This window comes from Mustelus asterias, chromosome 4, assembly GCF_964213995.1.
Source record: "Mustelus asterias chromosome 4, sMusAst1.hap1.1, whole genome shotgun sequence".
NCBI classification, from domain to species: domain Eukaryota; kingdom Metazoa; phylum Chordata; class Chondrichthyes; order Carcharhiniformes; family Triakidae; genus Mustelus; species Mustelus asterias.
This window is the reverse complement of record NC_135804.1, coordinates 148,406,501-148,428,890: the sequence shown is the minus strand read 5'-3', so window position 1 is coordinate 148,428,890 and position 22,390 is coordinate 148,406,501.

The window sequence follows — 22,390 nt, the reverse complement described above, 5'->3', positions numbered from 1 at the left end:
CTGTATGCCAAGAAACGCTAATAAAACAATGTTATAAAAGTAGTAGCATGCAGCAGTCAATATGTTCTGATAGTTCGTCAACATAATACAGCAATCATTTAGCTTAATAGTAGCATTCCTGTCTCTGAGTCAGAGGTGCAGAGTTCAAACCCTAATCCAGACAGTGCTGGTGAATGGAGACTGGAGCTCCAGCTAACACCCAGTGGGATACTTGTGTTTTGTGGTCTGTGGGTACCCATAAAACCCTGTTACAGAACAAGCCACCCAATCAGCTGGCATGAAGATGGTTATGACCATGAAAGGGGTGTTGACATCGCAGGCAGCTCATCAGCCTGGCAAACCCTTTCATTGCCTTGCTGTGTTCTTCGAGGGGAAAATGTGAAAATCTGGGAAAGAAACAAACAATCTAATATGAGGGTGCTGAGGATGTAGATGCACAATCCTTTTGCCATACGGCTTTTGTACGTGTATATAAAAGGAGAAGTGGTGAGTTCCAAATCAATTTGGCCCAAGCATCCTTTTGCTTCAGAGATCGAAGCCAAGTTCTTGGCTCAGCTCAAGGCTCGACTTGACCTTGGAAATATCTGGCTGTTCCACCTCTAGTGATGACATCACCAAAATGTCAAAGGCATGCTTTTGGCAGGGCGAGCTGCAATGAAAACACATTAATGGATAAGAGTGTTACCACAGAATGTCATCATTATTCACAACACATGTATCAATTGAAAACTCTTGGAATAGAGGCATTAATTACAGTAAATTGCTGTTAGATGAGTATTCCCAATTTGCCAAGATTTAGTTTAGCTTGAAGTTGAATTTGGGATTATACATTTCAGTAGCTTTGCCAGTTGCGCCTGCAAATGTTGTACATTTTAAAGCGACAATTCGAAACACTTTGTTTTCACATTTGAGTAGGAAGGAACCAAGATGACGCAAAATGTGTTGACATTCAAATTTGTTGGCTGACAGAAAGACAGGACATGTCTTGTTTTGTGCCTTGTGTCAGTGATCAGTGCAACTAGCCTTCAATCGTCAGCACATTGCCAGGGAAACAACAGGCAGTAAAAGCTAACCACTTCCTTAAACTGTATGGTTTTAGACATCACCTAGTTAACAGCCTCAAGAATGACTGACAAACAAAAGCTCTGAAAATGGCAAATGGCTGTCTGGCCATCTTCTGCCTTAGGAAGAGGGCAGCATGGTGGCACAGTGGCTAGCAGTGGAATTTGCATGTTCTCCCCGTGTCTGCGTGGGTTTCCTCCAGGTGCTCCAGTTTCCTCCCACACTCCAAAAATGTGCGGGCTAGGTTGATTGGCCATGCTAAATTGTTTCTTATTGTTAGAGGGATGTCAGGGAGATTAGCAGTGTAAATATGTGGAGTTGCAAGGATAGGGCCTGGGTGGGATGGTTGTCAGTGCAGGCTCGATGGGCCAAATGGCCTTCTCCTGCACTGTACATATTCTATGATTCTATGAAAATAATTTCTTCAAATATCAGTTTTTATAGACATCATCGGATATATTACCAGGCTAGGTTTGTTACAGGTGTGTCTTTGATTTGTTTTGAAAAGCTTAATCTTAGCCATAGCAAAAGCTATGGTGTTATAGATAGATAGATAGATAGATAGATACCCTACAGTGCAGAAAGAGGCCCTTCGGCCCATCGAGTCTGCACCGACCACAATCCCACCCAGGCCCTATCCCTATCCCCATATCCCACCCACTAATCCCTCTAACCTAGACATCTCAGGACTCGAAGGGGCAATTTTAGCATGGCCAATCAACCTAACCTGCACATCTTTGGACGGTGGGAGGAAACCGGAGCACCCGGAGGAAACCCACGCAGACACGAGGAGAACGTGCAAACTCCACACAGACAGTGACCCAAGCCAGGAATCGAACCCAGGTCTCTGGAGCTGTGAAGCAGCAGTGCTAACCACTGTGCTACCGTGCCGCCCATCTTTTATATCTTTTATCATTGTTTTGGTCTTGGGAGAGGTAGACGTGGATCTAGACTTGCTGGGGCAACACTGTTAGCAAACTCCATTGGACCATGTAAACATTATGGTGCAGGAAGAGGCTATTCAGCCCATCATGTCTGCGGCGGCCACAAAGAGAAAAAAAATGATCTGCGCTAAATGGGTTGCCAGCAAAGTTCTTAACACACTGGGGATTATTTAGCAAATATTGGCCTATTGCAGAATAATATCTCATGCTGGACATTGTGTTTTGTGTTTTGCAAGCATGGCTGGTTGGATATGATCTGTACCTTGCCTGCTATGTACAGTAGAAGGGACATGCTGTTTGATATGATCCATGGTGCGTTTTCACATTCTCAGCAAACCATATTGAATAAATTGTTCTAAAAAGATCAAATCTAACTGATAGTTTACAGTTAAGGTAAATAGTGAGAGCAGAAACTATTCACATCTAATTAATCTGCAAATATTATTCTGCAATTTATCTTTTTCAGCAGTTTGTTTTTCCTTTCACAATGAGCACAATGATTGAAAGTTGCAGAAATGAACTCAATGTGAGGGATGAAGATCTCAGACTGTATATTTTTCTAAAATATCTATAGGTATGCTGATTGCTATTTCTAAAGTTTTAAAGCTGAACCTTTAAAATAACTGTGCTAGAATGTAACCGGTGATAACATTGTATCTGATGTAATGTAATCAATGGTAACAAGCTGTGACGGTCAGTTGACCCAATAACCCATGTAACCAATGGCAGAATGATGTGATGATCAGCTGACTCAGTATAAATAAGAACTTCGGGAATTGTTAGATTGCTTGGAATGGCCCAGGGTGAGGCCTCAAGTTTGGAGTACTGAAGCCCCTTTATTAAACTTTTTCTTTGATTTATTAATTGGAGTAAGTTTTGTTATATTTTTATTGTCTACACTGGAAGAGTTCCTCCTGGATCAACAAGCTGAACTTATGTCTGTCTGACACCCCTGGACAAAATAAGTTTATCTGGCAACTTCAGGAAAACTCACTCCTCGTTATCTCCGAGGGTCCACGAAAAATTTTTTTTTAAATTCATTCATGGGACATGGGCATTGCTGGCTGGCCAGCACTTATTGCCCATCCCTGGTTGCCCTTGAGAAGGTGGTGGTGAGCTGCCTTCTTGAATCGCTGCAGTCCACATGCTGTGGGTTGACCCACAATGCAGTTAGGGAGGGAATTCCAGGATTTTGACCCAGCGACTGTGAAGGAACGGCCGATATATTTCAAAGTCAGGATGGTGAGTGGCTTGGAGGGGAACTTGCAGGTGGTGGTGTTTCCATGTATCTGCTGCCCTTATCCTTCTAGATGGAAGTGGTCGTGGGTTTGGAAGGTGCTGTCTAAGGATCTTTGGTGAATTGCTGCAGTGCATTTTGTAGATGGTACACACTGCTACTACTGAGCGTCGGTGGTGGAGGGATTGAATGTTTGTAGAGGTGGTGCCAATCAAGTGGGCTGCATTGTCCTGGAGGGTGTCAAGCTTCTTGAGTGTTGTTGGAGCTGGCAAATGGGAGTATTCCATCACACTCCTGACTCGTGCGTTCTAGATGGTGGATAGGCTCTGGGGTGTCTAAAAAAAAAAGGGACACCAGATTATTTTGGCAGATGAGGCAAAGGAGAATCCAAAGAGCTTCTACAAATACATAAAGGGCAAAAAAGTAACAAGGGAGAGAGTAGGGCCTCTTAAGGTTCAACAAGGTCATCTATGTGCAGATCCACAAGGGATAGGTGTGATTCTAAATGAATATTTCTCATCTGTATTTACTGTTGAGAAAAGCATGGATGTTAGGGAACTTGAGGAAATAGTGATGTCTTGAGGAGTGTACATATTACAAAGAAGGAGGTGCTGGAAGTCTTAAAGCGCATCAAGGTAGATAAATCCCCAGGACCTGATGAAATGTATCCCAGGACATTGTGGGAGGCTAGGGAGGAAATTGCAGGTCCCCTAGCCGAGATATTTGAATCATCGATAGTCACGGGTGAGGTGCCTGAAGATTGGAGAGTGGCAAATGTTGTGCCTTTGTTTAAAAAGGGCTGCAGGGAAAATCCTGGGAACTACAGGCCAGTGAGCCTCACATCTGTGGTGGGTAGGTTGTCGGAAGGTATTTTGAGAGACAGGATCTACAGGCATTTACAGAGGCAAGGACTGGTTAGGGACAGTCAGCATGGCTTTGGAGTGGAAAATCATGTCTCTCAGATTTGATTTGAGTTTTTTGAAGGGGTAACCAAGAAGGTAGATGAGGGCAGTGCAGTTGATGTTGTCTACATGGACTTTAGCAAGGCCTTTGACAGGGTACCGCATGGTAGGTTGTTGCATAAGGTTAAATCTTATGGGATCCAGGGTGAGGTATCTAAATGGATTCAAAATTGGCTTCTTCCCAGAAGCCAGAGGGTAGTTGTAGAGGGTTGTTTTTCAAACTGGAGGCCTGTGACCAGTGGTGTGCCTCAGGGATCAGTGCTGGGCCCACTGTTACTTGCCATTTATTTTAATGATTTAGATGAGAATATAGAAGGCATGGTTAGTAAGTTTGCAGATGATACCAAGATTGGTGGCATAGTTGGACAGTGAAGAAAGTTATTTCCAAATGCAACAGGATCTTGATCAATTGGGCCAGTGGGCTGATGAATGGCAGGTGGAGTTTAATTTAGATAAATGTGAGGTGATGCATATTGGTAGATTGAACCAGGGCAAGACTAACTGAGTTAATGGTAGGGCGTTGGGGAGAGTTACAGAACAAAGAGATCAAGGGGTACATGTTCATAGCTCCTTGAAAGTGGAGTCACAGGTGGACAGAGTGGTGAAGAAGGCATTCAGCATGCTTGGTTTCATTGGTCAGAACATTGAATACAGGAGTTGGGATGTCTTGTTAAAGTTGTACAAGACATTGGTAAGGCCAGGTAAGGCCACACTTGGAATACTGTGTACAGTTCTGGTCACCCTATTATAGAAAGGATATTATTAAACTAGAAAGAGTGCAGAAAAGATTTACTAGGATGCTACCAGGACTTGATGGTTTGAGTTATAAGGAGAGGCTGGATAGACTGGGACTTTTTTCTCTGGAGTGTAGGAGGCTGAGGGGTGACCTTATAGAGATCTATAAAATAATGAGGGGCATAGACAAGGTAGATAGTCAATATCTCTTCCCAAAGGGCATAGTTTTAAAGTGAGAGGGGAGAGATACAAAAGTGTCCAGAGGGGCAATTATTTCACACAGAAGGTGGTGAATGTCTGGAACAAACTGCCAGAGTTAGTAGTAGACGGGGGTACAATTTTGTCTTTTAAAAAGCATTTAGACAGTTACATGGATAAGATGGGTATAGAGGGATATGGGCCAAATGCAGGCAATTGGGATTAATTTAGAGGTTTTTAAAAAAAGGGGCGGCATGGACAAGTTGGGCCGAAGGGCCTGTTTCGATGCTGTAAACCTCTATGACTCTCTATGACTCTGAGTCAGAAGGTGAGTTACTCACTGCAGTATACCTAGCCTCTGACCTGCTCTTGTAGCCACTGTGTTTATGTGGTGAGTCCAGTTGAGTTTCTGGTCAATGGTAACCCCAAGGATGTTGACAGTGGAGAATTCAGTGATGGTTACACCATTGAATGTCAAGGGGCGGTGGTTAGAGTGACTCTTATTGGTGATGGTCATTGCCTAGCATTTGTGTGGCACGAATGTTACTGCCACTTGTCAGCCCAAGTCTGGATATTGTCCAGATCTTGTTGCATTTGAATATGGACTGCTTCAGTATCTGAGGAGTCGTGAATGGTGCAGAACATTGTGCAATCATCAGCAAACATCCCCACTTCTGATCTTATGGAGGGAAGGTCATTGATGAAGCAGCTGAAGATGGTTGGGCCTAGGACACTATCCTGAGGGACTCCTGCAGAGATGTCCTGAGATGACTGACCCTCCACAATCACAACCATCTTCCTATGTACCAGGTATGACTTCAACCAGCGGAGAGTTTGCCTCCTGATACCCATTGATGCCAGTTTCGCTAGAGCTCCTTGATGCCACACTCGGTCGAATGTGGCCTTAATGTCAAGGGCTGTCACTCTCACCTCACCTCACCTCTGGCATTCAGCTCTTTTGTCCATGTTTGAACCAAGGCTGTAATGAAGTCAGGATGTGAGTGACCCTGGCGAAACCCAAACTGAGCGTCACTGAGCAGGTTATTGCTGAGCAGGTGCTGCTTGATAGCACTGTTGATAACCCATTCCATCACTTTACTGATGATCGAGGGTAGACTGATTGGGTGGTAATTGACTGGGTTGCATTTGTCCTGCTTTTTGTGTCCAGGACATATCTGGGCAATTTTCCACATTGTTGGGTAGATGCCAGTGTTGTAACTGTACTGGAAGAGCTTGGCTAGGGAGTGGCAAGTTCTGGAGCACAAGTCTTCAGTACTATTGCCGGAATATTATCAGGGCCCATTGCCTTTGCAATATTCAGTGCCTCCAACTGTTTCTTGATATCACGTGGAGTGAATCAAATTGGCTGGAGACTGACATCTGAGTTGCTGGGGACCACTGGAGGAGGCCGAGATGGATCATCCACTTGGCACTTCTGGTTGAAGATTGTTGCGAATACTTCAGCCTTATCTTTTGCACTGATATGCTGGGCTCCTCCATCATTGAGGATGGGGATATCTGTGGAGCTTCCTCCTCCAGTGAGTTGTTTAATTGTCCACCACCATTCACGACTGGATGTGGAAGGACTGCAGAGCTTAGATCTGATCCGTTGGTTGTGGGATCGCTTAGTTCTATCACTTGATGTTTTTGCCATTTGACATGCAAATAGTCCTGTTTGGTAGCTTCACCAGGTTGACACCTCATTTTTAGATATGCCTGGTACTGCTCCTGGCATGTCCTCCTGCACTCTCCATTGAACCAGGGTTCAATGATTCAATGGTTCACAGCCCAAATTCAAAGAGAACTATACAAAGGGGCGGCACGGTGGCACTGTGGTTAGAACTGCTGTCTCACAGCGCCAGGGACCCGGGTTCAATTACTGGCTTGGGTCACTGTCTGAGCGGAATCTGCACATTCTCCTCATGTCTGCGTGGGTTTCCTCTGGTGCTCCGGTTTCCTCCCACAATCCGAAAGACGTGCTGGTGAGGTGCATTGGCCATGCTAAATTCTCCCTCAGTGTACCCAGTGCCAGAGTGTGGTGACTAGGGGATTTTCACAGTAACTTCATTGCAGTGTTAATGTAAGCCTACTTGTGACACTAATAGATAAACTTAAATAATTAGCAAATGTAGCTCAATCTCAATTTGAGGTCGGAATAATAGGGAGAGAACATTATTTGAAAGGTACCAGCCTCTGTAGGATAGAGGAACAAAACGATCTTGGAGTACAAATACATCAATCATTAAATGTTGCACAGCAAGTCAACAATTGGACATCAAAAAGCAAACCAAGAACGAGCTTTTAAGGGATGTTATGCTAGACCTGTAGGGAAACTTGGCTGGACTACACTTAAGAGAACTGTGCGCAATTCTGGCTGCCATATTATTAAAAGGATATGGAGGTTTTGATTTGATTTGATTTATTATTGTCACATGTATTAACATACAGTGAAAAGTATTGTTTCTTGCGCACTATACAGACAAAACATACCGTTCATAGAGAAGGAAAGGAGAGAGTGCAGAATGTAGTGTTACAGTCATAGCCGGAGTGTAAACAAAGATCAGCTTAATGCGAGGTAGGTCCATTCAAAATCTGATGGCAGCAGGGAAGAAGGTGTTCTTGAGTCAGTTGGTATGAGACCTCCAAACTTTTGTATCTTTTTCCCGATGGAAGAAGATGGAAGAACATAAGAACATAAGAAATAGGAGCAGGAGTAGGCCATCTAGCCCCTCGAGCCTGCCCCGCCATTCAATAAGATCATGGCTGATCTGACGTGGATCAGTACCACTTACCCGCCTGATCCCCATAACCCTTAATTCCCTTACCGATCAGGAATCCATCCATCCGCGCTTTAAACATATTCAGCGAGGTAGCCTCCACCACCTCAGCGGGCAGAGAATTCCAGAGATTCACCACCCTCTGGGAGAAGAAGTTCCTCCTCAACTCTGTCTTAAACCGACCCCCCTTTATTTTGAGGCTGTGTCCTCTAGTTTTAACTTCCTTACTAAGTGGAAAGAATCTCTCCGCCTCCACCCTATCCAGCCCCCGCATTATCTTATAAGTCTCCATAAGATCCCCCCTCATCCTTCTAAACTCCAACGAGTACAAACCCAATCTCCTCAGCCTCTCCTCATAATCCAAACCCCTCATCTCCGGTATCAACCTGGTGAACCTTCTCTGCACTCCCTCCAATGCCAATACATCCTTCCTCATATAAGGGGACCAATACTGCACACAGTATTCCAGCTGCGGCCTCACCAATGCCCTGTACAGGTGCATCAAGACATCCCTGCTTTTATATTCTATCCCCCTCGCAATATAGGCCAACATCCCATTTGCCTTCTTGATCACCTGTTGTACCTGCAGACTGGGCTTTTGCGTCTCATGCACAAGGACCCCCAGGTCCCTTTGCACGGTAGCATGTTTTAATTTGTTTCCATTGAGATAGTCATCCCATTTGTTATTATTTCCTCCAAAGTGTATAACCTCGCATTTATCAACGTTATACTCCATTTGCCATATCCTCGCCCACTCACTCAGCCTGTCCAAATCTCTCTGCAGATCTTCTCCGTCCTCCACACGATTCACTTTTCCACTTATCTTTGTGTCGCCTGCAAACTTCGTTACCTTACACTCCGTCCCCTCCTCCAGATCATCTATATAAATGGTAAACAGTTGCGGCCCGAGTACCGATCCCTGCGGCACGCCACTAGTTACTTTCCTCCAACCGGAAAAACACCCATTTATTCCGACTCTTTGCTTCCTGTCGGATAGCCAGTCCCCAATCCACTTTAACACACTACCCCCAACTCCGTGTGCCCTAATCTTCTTCAGCAGCCTTTTATGGGGCACCTTATCAAACGCCTTTTGGAAATCCAAAAACACCGCATCCACCGGTTCTCCTCCATCAACCGCCCTAGTCACATCTTCATTAAAATCCAACATGTTCGTCAAGCACGACTTTCCCCTCATGAATCCATGCTGCGTCTGATTGATCTGGGGTGCGTGGGATCCATGATTATGCTGGCCGCTTTTCCTGTGGCAGCGGGAAGTGTAGACAGAGTCAATGAATGGGAGGCTGGTTTAAGTGATAGACTGGGCTTCGTTCATGACCCTTTGTAGTTTCTTGCAGTTTTGGACAGAGCAGGAGTAATACCAAGCTATGATACAACCAGAAAGATTGCTTTCTGTACTGCATCTGTAAATGTTGGTGAGAGTTGTAGCAGACATGCCAAATTTCCTGTCTTCTGAGAATTGCATAGAGGATTTACAAGGAATTTCCCAGAAATTCCTCTCAGGAAAGGATGAACAGGTTGGATATCCATTCTCTTGAAAAAAGAAGGCTGAGTGGTGATCTAATCTGAGGAAGGTGTTTAAAATTATGATAGGTTTTTATAGAGCGGATACAGAGAGAATGTTTTCACTTGTGGGGAAGAGCATAAGTAAAGGCCTTCAACATAAAGTAATCACCAAAATAATCTGATAAGAAATTCAGGAAAACATTTTTATTCAAAGATTGGTGAGAATGTGGAACCTGCTCTCACAAAGTGTTGAAGTTAATTAGGAGATGCTAGACAGACATGGGAGAGGGAAGAGAATAGAGGGTTTTGATAATAGATTTACTAATGGAGAGATGGGAGGAGGCTTGAGTTGAGCATGAGCACTGGCATAGATAGATTGGGCTGAATGGCCTGTTCCTGTGTTGTATATCCTATGTATGTCAGCCCATGTAATTCGACCCTGAAACTACCTTCCAAGATTGAATTACTCCTCTTGACTGGTCTCCCAACATGCTACCCTCCATAAACCTGTGGTCATCTAAAACCTTGGTGTAAACTTGCACAAAGACTCATTCCCCTATCACCCATGTGCTCACTAATGTATATTAGCATCGGTTATGTATCATCTTGATTTTAAGATCTGAACCTTGTTTTCAACAAGCCCTTCCTTACTGTGTTCCTCTGACACTGGCATTTTGAGCATCCACAATTGCTCTACCAATGGTGGCCATGCCTTCTGTTGCCTTGACCCCAAGCTCTGGAATTCCTTCCCTACCCCTCTCTCTCTTCTTTAAGACATTCCTTAAAATCTACCTCTTTTACCGAGCTTTCAATCATCTGCCCTGACGTCTTATGTGGCTCAGGGTCATATTATCATCTATGATGCTCCCGTGAAGCACGTTTGGGACATGTTATTATGTTAAAAATGCTTCATATACATGGGTAAGCCATTCTGTTGGGTGGTTTGCAACTCTTTCTTTTTATTCATTATTCACACTCCTGAAACTATCCAAAAGCTAGCTAAGTATGTGATCCCAGCATATGATGCAACAGCACTTCTCGCAGAACAACAGGCAGTCCAGTGAGTGACATGCTCCTGCTTTCAGGCTGATACTGATACTACGACCCTCAGCGTGAAGTTACTGTGCAATTACCAAATTTCATCTCTTACTAACTGACAGCCCTCTCTCCCTTCTGCTACTGCTGCTACCCTCCCCCATAGTTTAATTATTAGTAACGACTTTTAAAAACAAGATTTGATACAAATGACGTTTCAATATTAATATGCCGTATCAAATGAAGGAGTGTAAACTCTTCTCGTGATTAATTACAGTGAAAAAAGAATGTGTCATACCATTGTAGGATAAAGGGTGATGGAAAAGCTTCAATTCAAGCCAGCAACACCTTTTGCTTACACTTCCTTAAGATAGCCAACATTCCATTATTTTTCTCATACTGCTCTTTAACATTTTAGAAACTTGAACAGTATTGACTTACTGCACTAAGTTGACCATGTTAGGGAATAGTTTGAATATTCGGGGATTTAAATTTTTATGGGTTCTCTCTAGAACAAGGACAATGTGTGCCGTACAACCATTTTGGCCAATCCCTTAAACACAGCAGGAAGTAAAACTGATTGACCTGCGATAACATAGATCAACAGCTCATTAAAAATGTTGCCTTTTGAAGTTGATTCATGAACTGTTAGTAAAAAAGAATAAATCTGCATTAATGTATTAGGATGATCATTCAGGTGCAGTAGTATAATGGTTGTGTTACTGGACTTGTAATTCTGGGAACAAATTCAATTCCCATCATGAGCTTGGAAATTTGAGCTCAGTTACTGAAAATAAAATGACGGTAGCAGTAAAAGAAACAGTGAATCTGCTGGATTGTCTTAAAACCCCAAATGGTTTACTGATGTCCTTTACAGACAGAAATCTACCAGCCCTACCACAGTCTTCATCAGATTAAGCCCTGTCTTCACATTGAGGATCCCTTCCATTGTGTCATGTGAAACACTGCCATTGTGCTAAGTGGGATAGATTTGGAAAAGCTCTTGTATCTCAAGGTGGGACCTTTGGGGGGCTCTGTTGGTTATCGGTTATCAACATCAGCAGAATTGTTTACAACCGTAAAATCCATGGCTCGGCAGATTTCTCATTGTACCATTACCATTAAGAAGTCTCACAACATCAGGTTAAAGTCCAACAGGTTTATTTGTAATCACGAGCTTTCAGAGTGCTGCACCTTCATCTGGTGTTGTGAGAATTCTTACTGTGCCCACCCCAGTCCAACACCGGCATCTCCACATCATCATAATCATTAAGCCAGATGACCAAGCCTGGTTCAATAAGAAGTGGAGAAGAGAAGCACCAGGGATGCTTGAAAATAAGGAGCTGATCGGGGGAATCTACATACATGTTAAACAGGGGAAGTTGGAGGTTATAAACAGAGCTAAGTGACCCCAATTGTTCAGGTCAAAGTACTACATTTCTGACACATCTTGGTTAAATGGTGATGGACAATTAAGCAACTAATGGCAGGAGGAGGCCCCATGGCCATCCCCAACAGTAATGATGGTGGATCCCAGTATGTGAAAGACAAGGTTAAAGTGATCCCAACCATCTTCAGCCAGAAATGTAAATAGAATGGCTTAAGAAAATCGGAGCATTGAAATTCATTCAGCCCCCTGAACCTTAGGTCATGGTTAATCTGTACCTCAACTTCATTACCTGCCTTTGACCAATATCTCTTAATACCCTTACCTAATAATAAATGTCAATCTCAGTTTAAAAAAAATACCCACAGCATTTTGGGAGAAAGAGTTCCAATTATCACTATCCTATTTGTGAGAAAAAATTCTATTCCTGATTCTATTATAAATGGCCAGCTCTAATTTTAGGATAATATCTGCTTGTTCTGGAATACACCACCAGAGGAAATAACTCTTCCATGAGACCATAAGACCATAAGTCCAAAGATGTGCGGGTTAGGTTGATTGGCCAGGTTAAAAATTGCCCCTTAGAGTCCTGGGATGTGTAGGTTAGAGGGATCAGCGGGTAAATATGTGGGGGTGGGGCCTGGGTGGGATTGTGGTCGGTGCGGACTCGATGGGCCGGGTGGCCTCCTTCTGCACTGTAGGGTTTCTAAGATTCTATGATAAGGTCATAATGAATCCTTTTCTCATTTATGGAGTGAATTTTCCCTTTCCGCTTGCCATGGGAATCGTAGCAGGCGCGGGGTGGACCATGGAAAGGTCCATTGACCTCGGGTGGGATTTTCTGGTTTCGGGGTGAGCGCGGCTGGAAAATCCCGACCCATAAATTAGATCAAAAATCAACCCAATGTTATACAATCTATCCCCATAAATCTAATCCCTTTAAACCACTTCATCGTCCTGGTAAATCTGTACTATATCCAATATGTGCCAATATTTTCTCTTCTGGTTTCAGATTCCAGCTTCTGCAGTATTTTGCTTTTATATAGATGGTCTGAATTTGGGCACATTACGTATGTTACCAAAAATTACTGATAGCTCAAAGGTAGATCATTTGGCAAACATTAAGGCATAAGAGACTTCAGGAGATCAGGGAGGGTTCAGCAGAATATGGAGGAAATGCAGTTTAATGAAGAGAAGTGTGAAGCAAAGCATCTTGGAAGGAAAAGTAAGAAATAGAAGAATTCACTTAACAGAAAGACATGGATGGGGTTGAATCAAATGTACATTCCCTGAAAATGTCACTGCCGGCTGCTAAAGCAATATTAAGATCAATAGAATTTTGGGGCATAGAGTATGAGAGAAAAGAGGGTGTGATTCACCCTAATCAGCCAGCTGAAAGTGTTTCCTGTTGGCATTAGCAGAGCCTGTTGGGTGGGATTCACTTGACAGGGTAACATGGTGGCACAGTGGTTAGCACTGTCAGGGACCCGGGTTTGATTCTGGCCTTGGTAACTGTGTGTGCGGAATTTGCACATTCTCCCCATGTCTGCATGGGTTTCCTCCGGGTGCTCCGGTTTGCTCCCACACTCCAAAGATGTGCAGGTTAGGTGCATTGGCCATGTTCAATTCTCCCTTAGTGTCCCAGGATGTGTAGGTTAGGGTGATTAGCAGGATAAATATGTAGGGTTACGAGGATAGGGCCTGGATAAGATGTAGTGTCAGAGGAGGGTTGAAGCAGAATCGATGGACCGAATAGCCTCCTTCTGCACAGTAGGGATTCTATGATTCTACGATCAATGCAATTTTATGCATCAGAGGAAAGATGCCATTCAGCCTAACATTTCTGAGGTAGGGTGTCATTTTGAAAGGGTACCCCAACCTCAGCATTCAGGTCCCTCAGGGGATCCTCCCTCTGCACCCTGACAGTTTCAGAGAGGCACATGGGCACTGCAGTTACTGCCTTAACTATTCTTCTGGGTCTGCCCCACCAAGTCAATGAATACCAGGGCCATCACGAGAGCCTGCCTGGTGCAGTACTGGCTGGGTAGGTACGTGCATCGCAGGGGGCTGCTAAATCGGGTTTCCAGCCTACAAATGAAAGTCTGGATTTGTACAATTATCCGGTTCCTGCTGCTCAGGGCTGGGTGAAGGGTGGGGGGGGGGGGGGGGGGGTGTGTGGATGGGGTGAATAGCAATGGGTTTGCCACAAAATGGGAATCCTGTTTTAGCCCCCACGCCCAATTCAGCAGGACGTCAGGATTCCTGCCAGCTGCAAACAGAACCCCCCCACCGATAAGTATGCACAAGGCAATGTTTAGATTACAGTTAAGATAATTACATGCAATTTTGTACTCCCATCCCAGAAAGGATATTACAGCATTCAACCTAAATTCATCAAGCTTATGCCAGGGATGTGAAACTATAACTGTGCAGATAGACTTGAGATGTTGGTATTATTTCATTTCCATATACAACATATGCTCCAAGCATACTCCTCTACACTTCAATTGCACCCCAGAAAATGCCTTCCACAAACTGGAAGCAGCAGCAGTGTGTACCATCTACAAGATGCAGTGCAGGAACTTACCAAGACTCCTTCAACAGTACCTTCCAAACTCAGGACCACTATTATCTAGAAGGACAAGGTCATCAGATGCCTGGGAATACCACGACCTGCTTCCACCTCTTTTTCTGCTAGGGATGCCTGCAATGAATAGCTTCCGGCCTCTGATTGGCTGGCTGCTCTTGGAGCAGTGGAAATTTCACCCCAGGAATCCTGGATCCAAGGGAAAGCCGCCACTGGCTAATTAATACAAGTGGGTCTTCTCCAGAGAAGCACCCATCAGCTGTCTCCCCTATTCCCTCAATTAAATACCACCCATGGAGTGTATGGCTCCCTCCATTGCTTTGTTTAACTCTTTGCAGATCTGCTCAGCCATCTGTTTGGCTACTTAAAGCTTTACCAGATGTATAAGGTTTTATCTACCTTCAAAAGCACTAATAAGTTCTGAATTGCACTGCTGGTTTATTCAGCTTCCCTGGGAATGTGGTTCTCATGAATTTAACAGATTTTATAAGATCCTACAAGGCTAATGGTTTTTCAGATACAATTCAAATGTTTGTTTATTGTGACAGATCTGTGAACTTTTCCATGACTTTCAAATGTTATTATAGGGCTTGTTTATAATATAGATCCAAAATGTGTATAAGAAGGGGGTAAAGGCGGTAAGGACATGAAGGAAGTGTGGGGCAGGTTTAACTTGGAGAAGCTGCTGATGGCAATGAAGGACTGGGCTAATGTTTCTGGGAATGGAGGTGGGCTGCTTAACCTGGCCGCATTGGCATCAGCCACTTCCATTTCCGCTGGCAGCAGGGTCAATTCCAGGCCATCCCATCCTCTAAGACATGAACACCCCATCTGCCGAGACAGAGGTGGGATGATGATACCAAGACTAATCCAACAGGAATAACTGGTCTTTGTTCATAATGCTCAGCTTTTGCGTACCTGGAAGTCTGATTGTTCTCATCTACAGAATATGCATGTGCATGGATAGGCAAGGACTGAGACTTCTACCTATTGTTTGAATGTTCAGAGTATCTAAAGGAGGGAGTGCCACTCTCCTTCAATTTAAATTAAGGTCAAATAGGTTTTAAAAGTGACCAGTGCACATGCCAGTGTCAAGTCCAAGAGGTCTTATTAGCAACGGATAGCATGGTTTTGTACGGGGAGGCCATGTCTCACTAGTTTGATTGAGTTTTTGAGGAAGTGACAAAAATGATTGACGAGGGGAGGGCTGTGGATGTTGTCTACATGGACTTTAGTAAATCATTTGACAAGGTCCCTCATGGCAGGCTGGTGCAAATGGTTAAATCACACGGGATCAAGGGTGAACTAGCCAGATGGATTCAGAACTGGCTTGACCATAGAAGACAGAGGGTAGCGGTGGAAGGGTGTTTTTCTGAATGGAGGTCTGTAAGTAGTCGTGTTCCACAGGGATCAGTGCTGGAGCCTCTGGTGTTTGTAATATATCTAAATGACCTAGAAGAAAACGCAGTTGGTCTGATTAGCAAGTTTACGGATGATACTAAGATTGCTGGAGTTGCGGATAGTGATGAAGATTGTCAGTGAATACAGCAGGATATAGATAGGCTGGAAAATTGGGCGGAGAAATGGCAGAGGAATTTAATCCGGACAAATGCAAGGTCATGCATTTTGGTGGATCCAATTCAAGTGGGAGCTATAAAATAAATGGCAGAACCATCAGGAGCATAGACACACAGATCTGGGAGTACAGGTCCTTAAAAGTGGCAGCAAATGTTGGTTCGGCCACATTTCGAATACTGTGTCCAATTCTGGTTGCCACACTACCAAAAGGACATGGAGGCTTTGGATGGAGTACAGAAAAGGTTTACCAGGATGTTGCTTGCTATGGAGGGTATTAACTATGAGAAGAGATTGAATAAACCTCAATTGTTCTCCCTGGACAGACGGGGGCTGAGAGGCGACCTGATAAAAGTTTATAAAATTATGAGGGGTATAGATAAGGTGAACAGTTGGAAGCTTTTTCCCAGGGCAGAAATGACAATTACAAGGGGGTACACATTCAAGGTAAGGGGGGAATGGTTCAGTAGAGATGTGTGAGGGAAGTTTTTACACAGAGGGTGGTGGGGGCCTGGAATGCACTGCCAAGTGAGATGGTTGAGGCAATCATATTAGCCACATTTAAGACTTATGCGAATAGACACATGAACTGGCGGGGAGTAAAGGGATACAGGTGGTTGGTCCAGAAAGGACAAGGTGATTGGCACAGGTTTAATAGGCTGAAGGGCCTGTTCTTTTGCTGTACTGTTCTTTGCTCTTTGCTTGGGAGTGTCTCCTCCAACTAGTCTCATTCCTTTTTGCTCTGATTTACACCGCAGATTAGCATTTCTTCATTATTGGAAAGGGGTTTTTACTAAAACTAAACTCACACTCTAGCTTCACATTTAGGTCTTCTACAATATTGTGCTGCTGAATTGACATGTGGGGATTGAAGCAAAACACTGTTCTAAACTCTGGAAAAAAAACCAGTAGCTGGTGTCTATAGATCACCACATGGCTTTTACTATTAATTAAAGCAGCTCAAAAAGTTACAAAGCAAATTGTGTTCATGTGCAATTAGACCCAAAATGACCACACAGTGGTAAAGTTGGAAAATATTATTCAAATAAGGATATCAACTAATATCAAGCTATAATTCAATTTAGAGAAACCTTTACCTAGCTGAAGAATTGGTTGTCATTATCTAGATATAAAGCATAGAATTGACTGAATAGAACAAAAAAAGCAACAAAAGTAATTGTTTAGTTCATATCAGTGATCAGGTTTGACCACTAGATAAATATTGACTAAATAACACCATGCTAAATGACTGTTTATAGAAAACATTATAAACTGCGCACATTTCCCAACATATTTTTATGATTCAATGAATTTGAAATACTATCTACCCAGCAAGACTGATTTATTGTGACATTAAAAGGCTCAGTAGGCACTATATTGCAATTGCTGAATCTATAAATGTTCCATAAACACAAGACAGATTTATTAATATAGAATGACTCCAGCATTGTTGGTACCAGGCCATTTCAAACTATTTGTAAAATAACTAAGTTATCCAGAACTGACAGCGACTTTGTATATCATCTTCCAGGTGGCTGGAATATAGGAGCAATGGCAAATTCTAAAAGAAAGCTTTAACTACCAAAGTCAGCAGACTGCCTCCAATGCCACTGCCAGCGGGGGTGCGGGTGGGGGTGGGATGGAAGCACCAAGAAGCAGAATCGCAAATGTAAGTTTAAGGTATCATGAGCACAATCGGAGTTTTCACAGGCAAGACTTTCATTTCCTCAGTATAAAGCATTATTTTTGCACTACTGTTAACACTAGATTATGTTATGTTCCTTTTTTGTTACTCAAGAAAAATATTGATATTCTTTCAATGCCCTGAGTGTTCTTGATGTTTTTGATAGATGCTGGCATGGCAGTCACTTATGATGGATGACAGGGGCTGCAAATGTTATTATCCAGGTTGTGATTTGGCAATGGGGGTCATAGGATTGACTCTTCAGAAATGTTTGGTGAGGAGTTTGTGCTCTTGGCATGAGGTTGAAGGCATGGTGGCACCCTAGATGTGGGGGAAGCCAGCAATCGCTGCAAAGCCTCTGGTTCACTCAGCCTGGCTGACTTTGCTCGTGGGGAAATGAATGAAGTTAGTGACCCATCTGAAGGGAGCATCAGTGATCAGCTTGATGCAGCTGTGGGCAACGGATTGGGAAACACCACATAGATTCCCCACTGACCCCCAGAAAGGACCAGAGGCAAAATGCTGAGGGCTACTGTGATGTTCAGTCACTGGCATAGGGTAGCCACCCATACAGTTGGAGGTGATCTCTGACCCAATCACCTGGCATGTGGAGACTGCAGTCTCACTAGAAAAATAGAAGATATTGGAAACTGGCTGGTACATGACCAGCAGGCAAAGGCAAGTGTGACAATGTATCAGCATGGGCATGGCTTTCGTACTGGTAATACCTGATTTCATAGGAATGTGTTGATTATATTAAAGGCCATTATTGAAGTCTGCCTGCAGCAAACGATGGAATATCATCATGTGGCCCAAAAATAAAGGGACAGTGGTCCGTAAGCAATGTGAAATGAGGACCATAGAGGTATTGGTGAGATTTCCTCACTCCAAAGATAATGCTCAGTACCTCCTTCTCCAGCTGAGTGTAATTCGATTCAGCACTTGGTAAGATAAGCGCACAGAGGCTAGTGAAGGTAGTATGCAAGACACCACCACTCCAACTCCATACAGCGAGGCATCACGGCAAGTTGTTCAGATTGAAATGGACCAACACTTTGGACTTCTTCAGTGCTTCTTTAACTGACTTACATGCTTTCTCACACTCTGGTGTCCATTGCCATGCTTGTTTTATGCACAACAAATTATACAATGGTTTAAGTAGGGTTGCTAGATAGGAACAGATTTCCCATAATAATTAATTAACCTTAGGGATGATCTTAACTGTATTACATTCTTTAGTCATGGGGCCTTCATGATAGCCTCCATCTTCCTAGGTGCCTTGTCCTGGATTTATTGTGATGCAAGAAATCTCTCCATCTCATTCTACCTCCATACATTAATCTAACTGCACACATGGCAAGCTTTGAAGCCTAACTCCTTGGGGTCCAGTTTTAATTATAGTTATGGACCTTTTTATTTCTTTCTGCCCGACAATCTTACTGGTCCGATGCCAGGTGCAATCGGCTGACCTACTGTTGATTCTGTCCCAACATCGAAAGGTTTGAAGTTTCCAGATGGTGAGTGCAGCTTCGATTTTCTTTTCTTGTTTGAAAAGAATTTAATCTGTTCCTCGTTGCCAGTATTCTCTTTATCCTGTCATGTACTGCACTCCTAGAATCAAAAGTATGTGGAGTTGTAGCACATGGGGTTAGATGCAAAAAACGCAGCTTTCTTAAATAGCTGTTAACTCTACAAAGGCTTGATCTAGACTGAGGCAAAGCTCATGAAGCAGCTGCTGTCACTAATTATATGCATGGTTTTAACAGTAACTTCATTGCAGTGTTGATGTAAGCCTACTTGTGACACTAATAAATAAACAGACATGAAAAGACTCTTAAAGCGACCGTGCAACAACACAACAACCCAAATATATAACAGCCTGGCTATCCCTTCCTCTGTATCTCTCCTCCCCCTATCATCCAGGAAGACTGTATGGATGAGTTCCATTTTTAGGTGACATGCGCTCCACTGGGGTGTTCCCAGCCACCGAGGTTAATTGGCCCTCAGTTCCTGATGTCAGGTGTTCAACATGCAGCCTCCTGTGTGATCCTATTGCCATGGATCCCACTCCAGCAGATTGCATTCAATCCCACCCATTATCTGAACATTGCTGAATAGAATGAGGGATGTGGCAGATAAAGGAAAAAAGATTAGCTTCAAGTCACTGAAACAACCATATAAAGGTAGGAACATAGGAACATAGGAATTAGGAGCAGAAGTAGGCAAACGTAGCCCTATGAGCCCGCTCCGCTATTCGATCAGATCATTGCTGACCTCTCCCTGGTCTCAAATCCACCTCCTCAGCTGTTCCCCATATCCCCTGATCCTTTTTTTTAAAATTAGGGATATATCTTTCTCCCTCTTGAAACCATTTAATGATTCAGGCTCCACCGCGCTCTGGGACAACGAATTCCACAAATTCACCACCCTCTGCAAGAAATAGTTCCTCCTCATCTCAGTGTTAAATCTACCGCCTCTCAACCTATACCTGTGACCTCTTGCTCTAGATTGCTCCATAAGAGGAAATATTTGATCTACATTTACTTTATCAATCCCTTTTAAAATTTTATATACCTTGATTAGATCCCCTCTCATCTTTCTAAACTCCAGTGAGTATAAACCCAAACTATTTAATCTCTCCTCATATATCAACCCTTTCATCCCCGAAATCAATCTGATGAACCTCCTCTGAACTGCCTCCAATGCCACCACATCCTTCCTCAAATAAGGAGACCAAAACTGGACACAATACTCCAGATGTGGTCTCACCAACACCCTATACAATTGCAACAACACTTCCCGACTTTTATACTCCAGTCCCCTTGCAATAAATGCCAACATGCCATTTGTCTTTTTTATTACATGCTGCACCTGCATACCAACCCTGCGATTCATGAACAAAGACGCCCAGATCCCTCTGCCCGGATGCATTTTTTAAAGGTTTTTTTTAAGCAATGAACAATTGAAACTGCCAATAATGGGAGCATCTTTGGAAGAAATTACTTGGTTATCTCTACCAGTCTTCCTTCCACTGTACGAATTATGGGATGTTATATAATTCTGAGCCTTAGGTTTTGGCAAGCGAATGCCTGGCTGTACTTTGACTGCAGCTACATGTTGTAAGTCTATATTCAGAGTTATCTTCAAGCTGACAACTTCCTTTAAACAGTTGGTCATCTTTTGGAAAGTTTTCAGGTTGATGTGTGTCCCAGCTAAAGTACGCACTGGAGGTCAAATCCTATGGATTGGCATTGCAGTCCTATTTTATTTTGGCTTCTTCCTCTGAATATTTTTAACTTCTAAGTTTCAGACTACTCCCTTGGGTGAACTTTGTTACCGAAGTCCCCGGGAATGCATTTTCAATTGTCCATCTTATTTAAATAAATCAGCAACTTGGTCAAGGAGCAAATCTATTTTGGTGACTGCTTATATCATGTGAACTCATGTTATCTTCGCTTTAGTGAAAAGAACATTACACTTTACCCTTTATTAAACAGGAACAGGACAAATGAATACAGTAATAGCATATATATTTACAGTAATTAGAAAGCTTTGTTAATTCATCAAGTGGTAGAAAATAAGAAATAGTTTGTGACTGCTGCACCATGCTGGATTGGTTCTCCCACTTGGCTACAGAATAATTGAAGAAACAATGGCTTGATATTTATGGGGAGTTACGAGTCGGTGAGGAGGAGCCGTTTTGTAGCTGGAAAACCTAAAACAACAGGTTTACCTCAAGTTCAGCTGAATATAAGCTGCATCTGGGGAGCGAGGAGGAGGGAGAGAGAAATAAGGTGTTGGAGAGAGATGGGAAATATCAATGGGGTTTTCAGGATCAGGGGTCTGGAAGAAATCATTGGGGACATCGATGAGGGGTCTGAAAGAGATTGGGGTTTGAAAAAAACCATTGAAGAAGTGTCCAGGGGAGATTGTGGGTTGAGAGTGACATTGATGGGGATGGCAGGAGAGTTTGAGAGCCAAAGTGGGATTAATGGATCAGGAGAAACTGTGTGTTAAGGGACTTTGATGAGATAGGAGAGATCAAAGGAGATGATAACATAGAAGAACCATAGAATCCCTACAGTCAGAAGGAAGCCATTTGGCCCATCGAGTCTGCACCGATAACATCCCACATATCTCTATCCCTGTAACCCACATATTTTCTCTGCTGGTTCCCCTGACGCTAAGGAGCAATTTAGCATGGCCAATCAACCTGACCCACGCATCTTTGGACCATGGAGGTAAACCGGATCACCTGGAGGAAACCCATGCAGACATGGGGAGAATGTGTAAACTCCCCACAGACAGTGACCTGATGCCAGAACTGAACTCGGGCCCCTGGCAGTGTGAGGCAGCTGTGTTAACAGCTGTGCCACCATGCGACCCCTACATCTGTAGGGGCATACGGCAGAGAGATCGATGGAGAAGGAGAGAAGATACCAGGGGAGCGATAGAGGACATGAGGGTCTGGATAACATTAGTGAGCCATGGGGAATATTTCACAGTCATCGGGACTGCTGCTGGGTGGCAGTGATGGTGAGGTTGGGGCGGGGGGGGGGGGGGGGGTGGGGTGGGGTGGTGGGTGGAGAGGGAAGGTGATGGGATGCGATCAGATCTCTTTTGGGCTGGAGGAATCAATTTTGCCCTGTTTTGCCCATAAGCCATGATGTGGAGATGCCGGCG